Source organism: Sciurus carolinensis, unplaced genomic scaffold (genome assembly GCF_902686445.1).
Source record: "Sciurus carolinensis unplaced genomic scaffold, mSciCar1.2, whole genome shotgun sequence".
In the NCBI taxonomy this organism is placed as follows: domain Eukaryota; kingdom Metazoa; phylum Chordata; class Mammalia; order Rodentia; family Sciuridae; genus Sciurus; species Sciurus carolinensis.
The window spans coordinates 919752-937810 of record NW_025920175.1 but is presented as its reverse complement, the minus strand read 5'-3'; the positions used below and the strand labels follow the sequence as shown (position 1 = coordinate 937810).

At 37.5% G+C, this 18059-nt stretch overlaps 1 pseudogene; it reads left to right on the top strand.

Moving 5' to 3' along the window:
- Window positions 1–2565: 2565 nt before the first annotated feature.
- LOC124974782 (5'-AMP-activated protein kinase subunit beta-2-like) overlaps window positions 2566–18059 on the top strand; it is a 29213-nt pseudogene continuing 13719 nt past the window's right edge.

The following is an 18059-nucleotide window of genomic DNA, read 5'->3' as shown; positions in this document are numbered from 1 at the left end:
GAAATGAATGTTGAAGTGGGTCTTTAACACTCTGTCATCTAATTTTTCAGTTATATAACCTTGTTCCAAAGATTTTATGATCCATCTCACCTCACCTACCTATACCTACGGTCATATCTAAGACAATGCTAATAACTGCAACATCACTGAAATATCAATGTCAAATTCCTACTCTTCAAACCATCTCTTACCTACTAAGCTCATTCCCTCTGGTACTTACTGTCATCAGCCAGTTCTTTGATTCCACTGGCCCCTCCATCAATCTGCTCTTCTTTTCCCAGACCAACAGGTTTAAAATCCACCACCCAGCATTATAAACCCACCCTGCTATGCACTCTCCTTTGTTGCCCTTCTCCATTCCTGCTTGTATAAACTTTACCTTTGGTATATGCCTACACACAAAAAGCTAAATGTGGTAAGACAAAAATACCACTATGGTGGATTAGCTTGTCTTAAATTCATAGCCACCAAACATTCCTAGACCTTCAGTACAATCTGCCATTCACACTTAGGTTTTCTAGTCAATTCTCTATCCTACACTTCTAGTTGATTGCTAAACACCTCCTACCTGTTCAAACTTCAAATACTTGTCTCCTCTCCTCAGTCAGCTAATCACCTTGCTGCTGCTTTTCTTTCTGTAAGAGAAAAGAAGCAAGACTCAGGATATAGTTCAGTTGGTAGAGTGCTTGCCTCACATACACATAAGTCCTGGGTTCAATCCCCAGTGAGTACCTGGGGAAAGACAAAGGAATTGGAATTGAGAGGGAAAAAGTAAAGATAACCAAAAGGAGATACTCAGGCAGTCAAGAATTTGGAGGGGTGAGCAAGCAGTTGTGGTAAAATTGCACCTCTTCCCTTAAACTGTTTATGATCAAGCAAAGAAGATGAGTTCATAAAGAATCAGAGAAAAGAATGGGGGGTGCAGTATATATTAAGTAGATTTTTCATCTCCATAATGCAAGAACGAACTTTACAAAAAACAGTGCCACTCACTCAGAAACCATGGCCTGTGTGACTTGGAGTTCCCCAGCTTTGACTGCCTTCCCCATCACTATGCCTAAGTGGCATATCTTGTTAGAAATGTAGTTAGCAGTATTCCTGTACTCTTCACTCAGCAAATGTTCAATGAAAGATAATTATCTACATGGTGTGTGCAGAATATAAAAAGGGATGAAATCTGGATCTATGCTGTTATCAGCTGTCAAAAGCAGTGATTCTCACACTTTAAAATACACTTGTTAAAATGCAGATTCTGGTTCTGTACATTAGGATGGGACCTTGGATCCTGCTTAGATTCTAACAAGCTCCCAGGTGATACATGAATGCTGCTGGTCTGTATATATAACATATATTGAGTAATAAAAGTTTCTCATAGAAAATGATAAGTCCCATTATCATAAAATCTTGGACTCCTCCAAAACCTAGAATTGTCTGTTGTTGGGGGCTATGCCATGCAGACTATGCCAAGATGGCAACAGCCAGAGGTTGTTTTGATCACATCGGTGGTGAGGAGTTAATTAACATAAGTACACTCAGGTGTTTTGTCATTGGCCGTATTCAATTAAGTCTTCATACACAATGCATGCACATGTGTTCCCGGGTGCTCCTGATCATGCCTGCTTGTTTTGACCTTACCCGTGATTGGACATCTAACTTCTCGCCTAATCTTCCCATAATTGGCATCAGCCCTACCCTATGCCTCCTGGACGGGATATAAGCCAGCTCTCCTCGAGCGCTGGGTTTCCATGTCCCCGGTCCCCAGGGTTCCCTGAATCCACAATAAACCGTTCTGAATTCAAGAGCCTCACTACTCGTTTGTCTCCTGCACCAAATTGACTCTGCTGGACGGCGTCAGTCTGTGACATTTTTATACATTTTGCGTGCCTTCTAATGTTTTTGTTTTTTTTTTTAATTGCTCTTTCTTTTGGAATTTATTTCTTCTGGAGTTAATCATTGCAAAAATGCAATTTCTTAGTTTATAAGAGCATTCTCCTAACAATTCACTAATTTGTCAGGGTCTATGTACTATTAGACACTCCATCTCAAATTATTCCCCAGGACCCCAATTCGGACTGAGTAGTCCTTCCTGTGGCTCTGCACAGTAAGTATCAGCTTCTAACCTTGACCTCTACTTCCTTCTGCCTGGAGGTGAAGTCCATGGTATTATTCCTCTCCCAGTCACCGCTCAGAGAGACGAACTCATAAAATGTTTAGGCACACCTGAGGCCATGTGAGGCAGCCATAGATAAAACTGCACTGGTCCTGTGGCACTGAGCCCTTGGCATCCTCTGAACTGTCCACTCGCCATGCAGCACAGACTACAGCACTGGCGCTTCAGGCATGGCATACCCATGGGGCGGTCCCTGTCCAGCGACCCTGTGCAATGCTGAAGGCGCCAGACAGCTAGAGAGGCAGGTGTGCTGGAGAGCCGCGGTGTAGGGTGGCAGGATCGCACAGGAGCGGCCTAGAGCCACGGGCCTTGTAGCCATTTTAGGAAGAAACCCAGATCCCTGGCCCCGGCTGCGGCTTCGATTTCAATAATTTGTTGGTGGCCTTTCCTGCCCAATGGCCAGCACGCCCATGGTCCCCGGAAAAGGGAGCACTTTGCTGGAGTTGATCAGGGTACAGGAGTGGGCGCAGTACTGCGGGGGAGTCCCGAGGGCGGGTTTCCAGAGTGGGGGCGGCAGGAGATGGGGGGGGCTTGTGGGAGCCCCTGTAGACTGGGAGGTTGGGGACCACAGGGCACAGTTTTCTGTGGTAGGGATTCCCTCCAGGGTCCCCAGGCACAGAGGCGGGGCTGATGCAGGCCACTGGGGTGTTTGTTCACCGCTGGGTGTAACTCTCATCACCAAGTAGCCCCTGAATAGAGCTGCAGCCATAGGAAACACCACCAGAGACTGGGTGTCCGGGGAGCGTCATGGCGCCTAGGCTGCAAGCTCGAAGGGCAATGGCGGCCATGCCCCGGCAAGAATCACAAGATCATGGTGGGGAGCACAAGCAACCCAGGTGTCTTCGGCCTGCTGGACTCCAAGGTACTTGGCTCCGCGCCCCCTACCGTGGCGATGCAGCTGCTGCTTGGCTTCCAGACTCCTCCTCCTTTCCTTGGCTCCTTTTCATCACACTAAATTGGGTTAAGGGAATTTTTTTTTTTTTAAATTAAAGGGATATTACAGGGAGGGAGGCTGGATCATAAATTCTTCTTGTGGTGCTGCCTCAATATAAGGCAGATGTGGATTTCTTGTTTCTTTGGTGGTTTGATCAAGCCTTAAACCACATATTTAGGGCAGGGACCATAGACACCTCTCCCGCCCTCACCATCCTTATTCTTCTAACAATTTATAGGTTGTAAGCTATGGTGGAATACTTGAGGGGGTAGATTGTTTGAGCTTCTGGTCCTAACTCAGTTGCTTACATTTTCCTTGAAATGGCTAAGTAAAATTTTTTTCCTGGAATTTTCTGTTTTGATCCTTTTTGCTCCTTTAGGAACTCTGCACTTTGGATCCTTCTCCCCTTTGGCATGGTTGTGAGCACCCACCACTTGTTAACTAGAATACTTGTGCCTAGACTTGGTGATCAATAAAGGACATCATTAATTTGACTGTTCAGTTTTTGTCCTATATTTTGTAGTTGTGGTGACTGCTTCCAGGCCAGCTTCTCAAGTGGGAGAGCCAGTGATTCCCAGATAGCTCCACTAAACAGTAGTTCTTCAAAAATTTTTCTTAACCTAAAAGCAATAATTTATTGCTTCCCTGAAAACCTTGCTTTCAATTGAAGGAGTTACAGGAAGAGGTCAATTGTGTTCCCCCCTAACAGAAAAAACAGATGGAGCTGACAGCAATGTGATTACCATCCTAATGTTTCTAATAACTTAGGAGTGTCAGCACAAATACATTTAATTCTTTCTGGTAGGACGTTCAGGGGTGAAATAGAAAAATGGAAGGATTGAGGCAATTGGGGGATAGGTTTGAGGATTTTGAGAGAAATTAGTTTTATTTCCATAGCAGAAGTACATGGAATTTGGATGCTATGTTTTATTTATTTAATTTTTTGTTTTTTTTTTTTTTTGGATCCCAATTGAGAACATCATCATAGAGGGAGAAGTAAGAGTGGTTGAAAGGGGCATTTCATGGGGCTTTTTCTCCATTCCTTTCTTTCTTCTTCCAATTCAGATCTTCTTCCTCATCATGTGGTCTGTCTACCCAGCCATCTGTATTTACTTCTTTAAAGATTTCCCAAGGTGATCAACCTCATTGTATTTTTACCCCTTTTCCTACATCAATGACTCAGGATTTAAGTACATTGTGTTTGTCAAACCATGACTGAAGTCATTGGTGTCCTGAATTAAAACCAAATTGTTCTGTGTGAATTGGGGCCTATTCTGGATCATTGTTTCCCTCACTCCAATCTTGCCATTTGGAAAACAAGAAAATGGTTCATATAATTCTTTTGGTCCCACCCAAATCTAAGAGTTTTTGACTGACCCTTTTCTTCCCTCCATATTTTACTAAAGCCTCTTCAAACTGTAATTTTAATTCTTGTTTTTTCTCTTTTATCAATGGTTCTGCTGTTTTACTTAAAGTAATCAACCTTTTCTCTAGTCAGCTGCATTTGAATCCTACCACACATATGTCATGTCATAAGTGGAAGGTCTTTGCTCCAAATGTTGGAGCATTAATAGTTTGTGACTTTCAGATTCTAAATGAAAAATTCTAAGTTGTAAAATAATTGATGGAAACAGTGGCAGTGGGGCCTCCATTGGATGCCAGTCTTTTTCAGCAGACTAATCAATCGGTTCTCAATCTTATTTATGTATTGGAATCACCAGAGATTTGTTTAAATACTTTATGGAAAATTTGAATCATTTACAAAGTAGGGAGAACAGTATAATGAACTCTGTGTACCTCTCACCAAGTTTAGAGATTGATCAAAGCATGAATGAATGTATATCATCCATACCCTAATCTACTATTCCTTCACCAATTTTTTGAAGCAAATTCCATGTTATAACAAATTATGATGTACCTCAAAAGATGAGGTTTTTCTTTCTCTCTTTTAACATAATCCCAGTCTTATCTGGGATGATTTCAAAAATAAATTCCCAGATCCTATGTCTGAATCAGAATCTTAGGTTATTCTTAGGCATATGCAAAAATTTCTGTCTAATGCAGCCTGGCAGACAGAATGCATTGCTTTTAGAATATGGATACTAGGTTTTCTCTTATGCTAATTCCTTGTAATATTATAAAAGACTCTTCAGATTTCTTTCTCCAGATTTTTTCTTTCTTTTAGCTAATTAAGTAATTAATCTGTGTTTCTGGGGCTGGAACCCAAGGCCTTCTTGTCTTCTAGGCAAGTGCTCTACCACAAAGCTACATCCCCAGACCTTGAATTTTATTTTAGATTATGTGCCTGGTTTCTCAGACTGTAGTTTTGAGGAATAGAGAGAGATGGTACAGAAAGTAGACTTTTCCATTTCCCACCACCACCACACACACAAAAATTCTAAGTAAATAAGCTAGTCTTTTTTTTTAATGCACTTTATTTTGTTTGGTAATATCTTTACTTAACAGTGTAAAATTCTTTTTACCTGTCACCAGTTTAAGGCAGGGTTTAGCAATTATTTTCTGTAAGGGACCACAGAGTAAATAATTTAGACTATGTTGATAATACAATCTTTCACAACTGCTTCCATGGTGATGTGAAAACACTGTAGATAATAGGCATACAAATGAGTGTAGCTATTTTTCAGTAAAAACCTTATAAAAGCACCTGGCTTACTGACTGCAGTTTACCAACTACTGGTCTAAAGGGATGGTAATAAAAAAAAAATCTAAGAAGTTAATATTTTTCAAAATCCTGCAAACTTTATTTGACTATATAATTGTTTTTGTTAAAGAAAAATGCTTTTATTGTCTTTTGCCATTTGAGAGGCCAATATTTGCATTCCTATACCTCAAATAGAATAATTCTGTCATAGGTGAGCAAGTATGATTTCATAACCACTTTTTTGTTCTAGTACTGCCTCTCACTAGCTAGGCCAAGTCCTCTACCACTAAGCTACATTCCCACCCACTATTTCTCCATTTTATAAAATCAATGATCTTGTCTTTTTATTTTAATTAATTAACTGATTAATCTGTGGTTCTGGGGCTTGAACCCAGGGCCTTGCATAGGCTAGGCAAGTGCTCTGACACTGAGTTACTTTCCCAGACCTTTAATATTAAATTTTTAATGTCCCTTCTTTGTGCAACTTATTAACTAAAATAGAGTTTATAAATTTTTTATGAAGTTTGGTATCTGTAACTTTCTTTACAGTTGATAATTGAGGGCTGTTTATAGTTGCTTGTGAAAAATATATATCTGACTTAATTTTTAAAAATATAGCCATCTTTTGTTTTTATTATTTTCTCTCTCATAAGAGGTACTCAGAAGCATGTTATAATTGCCTACATATGAATTAAACTGACAGTAGGGAGAAGGGTTTTCTTTTCTTTCTTTTCTTTTCTTTTTAAAGGGCAATCTTGAGGTTCTAAAAGGGTAAGTAATATATGCAAACTCAAAAGTTAGACTATGATTTATGCAACACTTGATCATAAGCCATTTGACCATTTTGGGTTCAAGATGATTTCTTTTTCTATGGCTTGTAAAAATCTGATTTATTCTAATTTTAAGGCTTATTTCTTTAGCTGAAGCCTAGCACTCCTCTCTACTCTAAGAAGGAGAATGATCTTTTTAAGAATTCTTGGGTCACAATTTATTCTAGGGATAACCTACTCCTTCCTACAGCTCCCTGGTGAAAAAGAGTTTGTATCATGGCAGCAGCATTTGGATGACTCCATAAAGCCCACCCAGCAGGTCCACCCTACTGTTATCTGCTGATCTGAAGGAGGCAAGGAGGTCTTCATTTCTGGGTCTTTCAACAACTGGAGCACCAAGATTCTACTGATTATGAGGTGAAGGTAAGTGTTTTGGTTGAGACTGAGGGGTCCAGGAATAGAGCCTGACCTGTTATCCTTTCTAATAAGAGTAAACAGGCTGGACTTCCCATCTCCACCCACTAGAACCTTTCTTTGGAATATGTTCTATTCTGTGACCACTTAGTATCTATGGCATTGGTTTTTATCCTCATTGTGTGTCAGATGCTTTACCACTTAGAATATCATTACCTCAAGGGAATTTATAATATCTTTGTGAGTGTATTATTTAGGATTGTGTTTCACAGGTCTTTTCTATGCTTGGAGGAAGCCTGTAACTGACAGAATCTGTTGCTGTGACTTCTGCACTAAAGCAAAATGCACCGTAAAATTCAAGGTGGTAGTGTTATGTAGTACTTGCAGAGCAATGATGAATTAACTGACTACAAGAATGACCCAGATAATCAGATAGGTCATTTTACAGTAATGGTTCACCAAAATATGGAAAGTACCTTAAGAACTCCTATATCCCAGATGTGTTAAGGTACTTATACTTTTGAGGGATATGTTCTGCTGGAGCAAAATATTTATACCAAGCTGAACCATTTTGGGAGATCATTGATTATTTTTTTCTAGGCATTGGCTTAAGAACCAAAGTTGTTGTAAGGGTTGGAAAAATATGTCCAAGATGATATAGATAAAGAGATTGGATGAATACATTATTTTTTACACAAGGGACACAGTAACTTAGGGATATGAGAATGCATTGTTATAACACTATAATTACCACTTGGTTTTCTATATTCTGTCTTCTTAAAGGAACTTGACTGACCTTATGTTTTCTTCTACAGCCATAATGACTTTGTTGCCATCTCAGATCTCCCTGTGGGGAGAGAAACGATACAAGATTTTGTGGTTGGACAGTGGGTTCATGATCCATCAGAGGTAAGGCTTTGATCTCCAAAGGTCACCATGACTTAGCAGCCTTATTTTAACTATCATTGCTCTCTGAATTGATGGTAGCAGTTCCCTTACCCTAAAGGATTCCTCTTGATAAAAGATGGAGATGCTGAGTGTGATCATTTGTAACTTTTAGTAGATGCAGAGAGGATGGGTGGAAGAGAGGGATTTGAAAAGGAAATTCAAGAATTTTTCTTCTTATTGTTTCAGCCTATGGTTACCAGTCCACTTGGCATGATTAGCAATTTGACCCATGTCAAGAAATCTGATTTTGAGGTATTTGATGCTTTAAAACTAGATTCTATGGAAAGATCTGAGACATCTTGTCAAGGTAATTTTATAATATTTGCTCTCTTTTGCCTTGTCTTTGTTGTAACCAGAAGTGGTTTTTAAATTTCCTTCTTGAAATTAATCTTTTAATTTTGTTTTTTATTTCCATTTCTTCTCAGGAATCTTTTGAATCCTTTATGTGTGTGCCAATATTTCTTATATAAACATTTAGATCCTATTCTTTATGCCAAAAAGTCTCAGTTTAGTGTACTTTAACTTTTTAACCAAGTATCTACAGTAAGACATTTATTTTGCATTGCAGCCCAATACATGCATAACAGATATACAGAAGTGTAATATATGGTATAATGTTTGTCTTTATTCTCTGTGATGTATTCTTTTCTGTTTGTTAAAAGTATTTATTTATTCATTTATTTAGGTACTGAAATTAAACTCAGAGACCCTCTACCAACTGAGCCATAACCACAACCCCTTTTATTTTGAAACAGGGTCTCACTAAGTTGCTGTGACTGGCCTTGAACTTGATATCCTCCTGCCTCAGCCTTTTGGGTCACTGGGATTACAGGCTTATGCCACAGTATGTGGCTGCTATTGTATTTTTACAGTTCATTTATGGACTATAGCCTATTTTTTGAAAACTCTATCTAGTAATATTTCAATTTTCCATTGACCTTTGGTGGTATGACCCAGGAGAGACTAGATGTGACTGGTTTGTCTTACTAAGCTGCCTCAGCTTAATCTGCCTGTTCAATAAATTGGTTGGCAGTTCTGTAGTTTTATGAGACCCTACAAGTAGAGTAGTCATTGGGGAAAAGTAGCTTTAAAAACAACCACACACAAAATATCAGGCAATTATTTTGCATATAATCAAAATTTTGTAAATTTTTGATTTAAAAAATTCCCTGGAATGGGAAAAGATCTCTATATACTTTTCTTTCTTTTTCTTTCTTTTTTCTTGCAGTGCTGCAGATTAAACCCAGGGCCTTGTGCTTGCAAGGCCACTTTACCAGCTGAGTTATATCCTCAGCCCCTTTTGTTTCCTATAATACTATTTTTCCAAGACCTTAATCTCTACTTAATTTACTATGTCAGTAATGCAAATATTCTCCAAACCATATTCATAATTACTGTTTTGCTACTTTACAGTAAGAGCCATGCCTATCTAAGGAAATGTGTGCTGTATTTACACTGAGTATTCTTCTCGCTTTGAGTTCAAAACCTGCCTCTGCTACAAAGTAGTTTTACCATTGTGGACAAGGCCCTCAAATCTTTTGGTTCTGTATTCCATAACAGTAAAATCAGGAGTTGGACTCAGTGTTTCTCAGCAATCACAAGTCCTGAAGTAGAGCATATTAATAATCACAGGGCATAAGGGTGTCATGTTGTTTCTAAAACTGCATAGTATAATAATTATTTAGAAAATTTTGGATAATAATGTTTTCATTATGTAAGCTCTGAAAATTAATCTAGACATTCTCTTTGACTGGCAGGCAGAGATTTAAAAGGGTTTAAAGATACCAAATTAAATTATGAGATGACTGTTAACTATATTTTTGTTTGTTTGTTTTTGGGGTGCTGGGGATCAAACCCAGGGCCTTGTGCTTGCAAGGCAAGCACTCTACTGACTGAGCTATCTCCCCAGCCCACTATATTTTTGCATTATTTGATTCTGGCAAAGCAACCAATGAATAATAGTCAATCATAACTCTACAGAGGGAAGACCAGCAACTTTTGATATTTCTCACTTCCCTCTTTCACCTAATTTCCCAATCCATTCTGGTAAGCCTTAGAATACATTTTTATTAGGTTTTAATTTGCACTAAGTTTAGTGTAGCCAGATACTTAACCAATTTGTATTTTTTTGAATGATGATTATAATAAGGAAATTAAAAAAAAAAAAACTGTTCTGTGTACTTCCCAGCAGTGTTTTGTGAATTACATGACATAATAACTGGATGTGCTTTGGAAAGTTTTTAAGATATTATAAAATATCACTGTTTTTATTAATTTTGCTTTTTCTTTATATATGTTTAACTGAAATCAGTTCTTTAAATGAACTATTATAATATTCCACTGGAGACTATAAAACTTTTTTTAAATCTTTAAGCAAAATCAACTTTTCTTTATTGTTAAATTTTTCCTTCCAGGATGCATTATTTTTTCCATTTTTGAAGTATAATTTACATACCATCAAATTCATCTTTTCAAATTGTATGGTTTTATAAGTTTTAGTATATTCAGAGTTGTGTTACATTACCAGTAGTTCCAGAGCAATTTTTTCATCCCCAGAAGAAACTCTGTACCCATTTGCAGTCACTTTCCATTTCTTCCTCTCTCATACTACTATCAACCACAAGTTCACTTTCTGTTTTATGGATTTGTCTATTCATGGTATATTTTGTGAGACTCTTTCACTTAGCTTAATGTTTTCAGGGTTCATTCATATTGAAACATGAATCTATTTATGACACAATATTATTCCATTGTATAGTCATACCATTTTGTTCATGTTATTGATAGACATTGTTTCTGTTTTTTGGTATTATAAACATTAACATATGAGTTTTCATGTGGGCACATATATCTTGGATATACACCTGGAAATGTAATTGTTGGGTCAAGTGGTAACAATCCGTTTAACTCTTTGAAGTGGCTATTGTATTGTAGATTCCCACTGGCAATGGGACTACTGTAGTTTGAAAGTTCGAACTTCTCCATCTTTGCCAGTATTTATTAGTTTGTCATTTTAATTATAGCCATTCTAGTGAGTATGAAATGGCATCTTATTGTGGTTTTCATTTGCATTTCCCTAATGACTATTACATAGCTCTTGTTCTTATTGCTGCAGTCATTGTAGTATCAGAAATCATAGAATTTGTAACCTTGTTATGTGTTGCTTGGGTGGGGGGAAAAATGAAATCTAATTTGTTCACATTGTTTGAAAGTTTGCAAGGCCTCTTCACATTCATTATCTCTTTAGTTTCCTCAATAACATTAGAAATAGGGCAAGGATTCTTTTTATTTTTATGGATGAGGAAATTGTGGTAAAGGCCTTTTTCAAGGTTGTAAAGCTGATAAATAGGGTAGCTCTTTCCTTAGCTCAAGTCTATGACCCCTCTCCTCTTCATGGAATCTTTTGGCCATGTTAGGCAAATTTTTCCTTGCACTGCTTGACACTTGTAGACCCAATGGGTTAAAAGTTATGATCCATGATTTCTATATTTAATATTAGTGACCATGTATTTTTCTATGCATTGTCCTAATTTTTGTACTTTTTCTCATGTTTGTGGAAATATCTTTTAGATCTTTCCAGCTCACCCCCTGGGCCTAATGGTCAAGAAATATATGTATTTTGATCTGAAGAGAGAATCAAATCCCCACCCATCCTTCATCCTTTCCTACTCCAAGTTATTCTTAACACGTACACTAATATTTCTGTAAGTACTCTGAGAATATTGCTGGAGGATCTGGGAAACTGTAGGATTAATTTGGCCAAACTTAAGTAATTCTAGAGGTTGGGATTACTATAAAGGTACATTGAGATTATAAATCATATAAATAGGAATAGCACTATAGACTCCTTTTATCAAGGCTAGTTTGTTAACTTATTCAGGAAATAAAATCAAAGCTTATAGTTGTCTCTGTTCCTGAAAATAACCAGGACCACAATGTATTGTAGAACCAATTTCTGAGATTTCTATTCCAACATGAGATAAGGAATACTTATTATTTGGGGATATGCAAAAGAGTTACAATTTTTGCTTGCATAAAATTGACTTCTGTATTTATTCTCATTGATTCTCACTAAGATTACTTTTGCCATTTAATGCAAATCTTCCATAGTTGTTGTAGGTAATATTTTTGTTTTAGCTCTATTAATATTAGCAGATATTGATGCTTAGGGTTTCTGCCATAAACTGAGAATTTCCCAAATTTTCTGTAATAAGAATGTATTATTGTTACATACTGGAGTAGATACACTATTGAAAGGAGATGAAGATAAGGTGTTCTTAACAATCCCAGAAAGCTCTGAGAAAGAGTAAGCTGATGGTTCATCCATACAACTAATGTAATTATTTTTAAATTTTTTGTATCTTAGTGTGATCCAACCATACTTCCTGAGCCCACCCATGTTATGCTGAACCATCTCTATGCATTATCTATTAAGGCAAGTGATGTCCTTGGTTCTTCACATCTCAGCTATATGAAAGGTAATGGGTAACATGTTGTGCAGTGGTTACTTGCTCAGCTACTTCATTTTACCTGAAGGTGACAGTAATGGTTAAGAAGAACTTATTTTTTAGCCAGTGAGTCATTTGTTTTTAATTTCATTCTCTGTGTCTATGTTCTGGCTAACTGACTTATTTTATTTCCCAGTTTCTTTTTGGGTGGCTAGAACATTTATGCCACCTACTTATTTGAGTTCATAGCAGTAAGACATCATTTGCAGAAAGTCAGGTTTAGCTTCTAGTTCAAAGAATACTTTAATGTGATAGTAAGACTTCTTTCTCCCATTTTAAGTGTGGAATTGAGCTACTTTTGGGTGCCACTATTGTATATACCCCAATGCTTTCTTCTGTACTATACAGAAGGTAAAGGATAAATGCGACCAGACTTGCCCTGTCCTGTCTAACTCTAGAGTCCTCCTTACTTTCTCTGCTATTTTAGATTCTGGGATGAAAATTTCTGTTCTGTTCTATCTTGTCATGTCTGGGGTTAGGCTGTTAGAATAAACTTATAAAACTCTGTGATTGTCAAACTAAGTTAATCATGATCACAATGACCTGGAAAACTTTGTGAACATACAGATCCAGTGGCTACATCTCCAAAGATTTCAAATAAGAGCATCGAGATCCAGGCACATCCCCAACACTTTTGTGTTATTTTCATTTTGAAACAGGGTCTCACTAAGTTTCTGAGGCTGTCTTTGAACTTGTGATCCTCCTTCCTCAGCCTCCCAAGTCACTGAGATTATTGTCATGCACCACCATGCATGGCACACTGCTTTTATATCTTAGATGTGTGTAGCTAGCTTAGGGATATCATTGGTAGAGTGACTGTAATAGATTATATGGTTATATAGAAAATTTAGAAATATATTTTTGAATTTAACTTTTGTAATTACATTGTGAGCTTTTCTTTATAACCCCAGTTTTATAGATAAACTAAGGCTCAGAGAAGGTCAAATTTCTAACAATTAACAGAAAGGGCTGAGGTTCAGTCTCCTTATCCTAATTCCATATTATATCCTTTGTGTCATCATGCCAGGTATACCAAATAGATCTTTCTTTGACCTGCTTCTCATTTCTACAAAATTTTTGCTGGGATTGTTTGTGCTGGTGTGTTTTACTAGGGCATGTGAATGCTAGGCATGTGCTGAGCTCCACCTTAGCATTTTTATTTAATTTTGAGACAGGATCTTGCTAAGTTGTCCAGGCTGAGTTTGAACTTGCCTTAGCCTCCTGAGTAACTAGTATTACAGGCACACACCACCATGCCCAACTGAAGTTGAATTTTTACCTTCTTTCTATCATATTTAGGCTATGTGTCAGCATACTCTGGTGAAAGTGTTAACCTGAGATGCATTTATTATGGATAATACAGTATGGGGGGAAGGTAGGAAAATATATTGGTTTCTAAATTAGATTGACTTGGGTTCTTTGGCTACTGAAAAAAATGACACCATGATTCCATTTAGGCCAAACTTGAATTGACTTGTGCTTTCTAAAGCATCTTTTTCTAGTCTACTTGACTTGTGGCCTTTTGATTTATCCCTTCTTCACCCACCCCACTCTCCTGCAGTGACAAGGACCAATGAAAGAGGTGGTTCAGAGACATCCTGAATCTCTCTTCCCCTTTCCCTCTGGCCTCTGAGGTAACCATCCAGCAGCACATATGCAGTTCTGAAGTGCCACGTGCCTTTGCTTAACATCCCCTGACTCCAGGGCACTTAAATTGACTGAAGATGTAGTGCTTTATGTTTTCTGTTCAGTTAGCACTTTTCACACACTCATTCATATTCTGAAAGAAGCTCCTGTCTTGAGGTTTTCTTTTGTCAGAAATCAGAAGGCCTAAGGTATTATGCTATGTATTTTAAGACCCCAGTAGTTTTTCACATAGTTCTCTACTACTTGGGATCTAATTTCCCTTCACTACTGCTTCCAATTTCCTTAAAAGTGACAGTTTTTGAGAAGATGAAGTAAAGATACTGGGTATCTGAATGAGTCAAGGTTAGAGCAGGTCTGTGTACCTGGATCTTAAGGGGGGCAATTCTGACTTCCATTCCATTGGTAACTCAGAACTGTGACCCTACAGCTCTTCTTACTTCAAGGGATTTCTGTTATCAATTATAAAATTGAAGTTTTGGGTCATAACCACAAGTTGTGGGTTAGAACTGAATAGTGGCATGGGTTTTGTCTTAACAGGACTTTATAAAATAAGAGAAAGGGAGTTTGGACAGGCAAAGGACATTTTAAATACACAAATGTTTGAAAATATTTGTGATAAACTGAAGGTGGTGTTTCTCTTTCCCAGTTAGTAGAGTGGCATTCTATAGATTGTCTGGGAGAGTGATTTACAGTTAGAATATCTATAGATGAAATAAAAGGAATTGACAATCTAGAGATCCACCAGATCAAGAGCTAGTCTGAGCTCAGAAGATTCTGAAGGTAGCATCTTGTTTTCTGATACAGCAGAGAACTCTTAAGGCAACTACAACTAGATGAACTAAAAGTTCAGGAGAAAAGGTAGAACTCTCCATGGCGAACTGAGTTCAATAGTCATTTTATCCTCTGGGGCCATTTGCTGATTATGGGCCTGGACTGTGTATGACCTTTGCCTAGTCAGAGAATATCTGTTAAGGTAATAAAGTTCCAAGCAATATGAGCTAATAGAGGGTGAGTTGGAAACATGAGGGACTTCAGACATGCAGCCAGTTTTCCCCCAAAGGACTCTTACTATATGTGAAGTGTAGAGAGACACCACAAAATCTTATAAGAAGCAGAGTAAAATCTCTTAAAGATGTATGATACTAAGGTCATAAAGAATAACTAAAGCAAGGGAACTCAACTGAAGCACATGGTTTCAAAATATTTTCCAAGTATTAAAGTAAGGTAGAGTATTATAATAAAGAGCTTCCCAAAAAGTTTTTGAAGAACCAAACTGTATACCAGAACAAAACTCAAGAATACCTTTCAGAATCAAAAATATCCACCTCTCAACTTGGTAAACAGCTACCATGATTGACAGCCAATCAAAAATTACTAGGAAGACTTCTAGGCAAGATGGAATAACATGAATTAGATTTACTCTGCCACCAAAAACAATATTCCGCACACATTATAAGAACAAATAGTTTTCAGGCATTGTCTTAGTCTATTTGTATAGCAGTAACAGAATACTGAAGATTCAGAAATTTGCCAAGAAGTCAAGCATGATGATACATACCTGCAATCCCAGAAACCCTTGAGGTTGAGGAAGGAAGAACACAAGTTCAAGGCCAGTCGTCTCTAAGTTAGTGAGATCCTGAGCAGCTTAGTGAGAACTGTTTCAAAAATTTTAAAAATGGTGGGTAAATGGCTCTGGTTAAGTACCTCTAGATTCAATCCTAGGTACAAACACACACACACACACACACATACACACACACGCACTATATATGTATATGTACACAAACACATATAAAACATTTATTGATTACAGTTCTGGAGACTGGAAAGTCAAGAACAAGGGGCTAGTATCTGACTAGGGCCTTTGTGCTATGTCATTCCTTCTGGAGGATGGAACTCAATCTTTTATAAGGAATTCACTCCTATGATAATAAACCCACTCTCACAGTAACAGCATTAGTCCACTATGATGCAGAATCTTCATGGCCTAATCACCTCTTAATTTTACTATAATGGAATTTAATTTTGTAACATACTTTATGGGAGATACTTTCAAACTACCATAGATATTAAATACCAAGCAATGAAGAATAATTATCTCTGAAATATGGGACACAAATGAGGTGGACCCTTTAATTGATTGCCTCAGCTTACTACTCTGAGAATATTTCTGAGTTAAGACTGGAAATTTCTAAGTTATGATTTTCCAGCCTACTGAACTTCCTAAGTTGAGAACATGGAATACAGATCAGAAGGGTTTTCCTTTAGTAGTAGAGAACATTTCTCTCAAGACCGAATGCTGATATTAGGCATAAAAATGACCCTCCAAAGATATCTTTGTGTTCATTCCCAGAATCTATGATTAGGTTCGCTTATATGTCAAAATGTAACTAAGATTATGGATGGAATTAAGGTTAACTTGAAATGGGGAGTTTGCCATGGATTATTCAGTTGGACCCAACTATAAATGGAAGAAGCTCTCATAAAATATCATGACCTATTTTCTGACTTTGAAGTTGGAAAAAGAGAATAATGAACCAAGCCATGTAGGTAGCCCCTGGGAGCTAGAAATTAAGGAAATGGATTCTCTCCTAGAGCCTCCAGGAAAGAGAGGGTTTAATTTTTACTCAGAGAGACTCATTTTGGAGTTAGGAACCAAAGAAGTGTAAGATAATTTGTATTACTTTAAGCCACTGAATTTGCTGTAATTTGTCACAGTGGGCATAGAAAAACTAAAGCAAAATCTGAATCTTAAAATGCCAAGTCATGGGGATCAAGTTACTTCAACATATCTGCATCACAGAACAAAGTTCAAACATATTTATAGAAAACAAAAATACCTAGCACTGAGCAAGATAAAATTTACCATATCTGATAGCCAATAGAAAATTATGAAGCATTCAAAAAGTAGGAAAATTAAACCATAATGAGAAAAAATAATTGAATTTGACTCAAAATTTAAAGAGTAGACATAGCCCACAATGGATATTGAATGACATAATTGTTTCTCTGTATTTGGAAAGATTAACTGTATGTCCACACATGTACATTTTTATATCACTTGAGCTTCAAGAGATTAGAACAAAAAATCATGAGAGGAAAAATACTTAGATAAACATTAGACATTGCTGTTGGATATGGAAAATGACAAGCCCTAAAATAGCAAGACCTGAGAAAAGGTTGTAAAAAAGAAAGCCATACATTAATAGCATTGATGAATTCCCAGTGCAGTCCTGCCCAATGAAAGAACAATCCCATAGAAAGAAATCCAAAGCTTTGATCCTTCCCCAGATAAATCCTTTCTCAGTGGCAGTGCAATGGGACACTGAAGGGAAAGAGAAAATTACTGAATACCAACCCCAGACCTTCCATTCTTCTTCAAATAAAAATACTTCCCAGTAAAAATAAATTTTCAAATTTCCACAAAGTTGTTTCCTGAGAGCTCAAACTGATGACTCCAGACCTCCTCCCATTTCACCCAGTAAGACAGAACCCAAATTTCTGAGTGCCCGAGCAGACATGCTTATTACTTAAGTCACCTCTCAGTATAACCTTTATAAACCCAGTCTTCTCCTTTATTCAGTGGCCCATTTTCCATAAGGAAAGTGAGTCCAATGGTGTCACCCCATTCCCACCCCTCATCCAGTCCTGCATGAGTTTATTCCTGAATAAAGAGCTGATCTGTGAAGTTTGTGTTCACACCAGTCTTTTTGTGCTAATGATTGCAAAACAATAAAAACCACTCAAAATGAAAAAAATGAAAAAGTCTTTTTAAATTTTTTTTTTGTAAACAAATGGGATACATGTTGTTTCTCTGTACATGGAGTAAAGGCATACCATTTGTGTAATCATAAGTTTATATAGGGTAATGTTTGATTCATTCTGCTATTTTTCCCTTCCCCCACCCCTTCCACCCCTCTTTTCCCTCTATACAGTCATTCCTTCCTCCATTCTTGTCCCCTCCCTAACCCTAACCCTAACACTAACCCCTCCCACCCCCCCATTA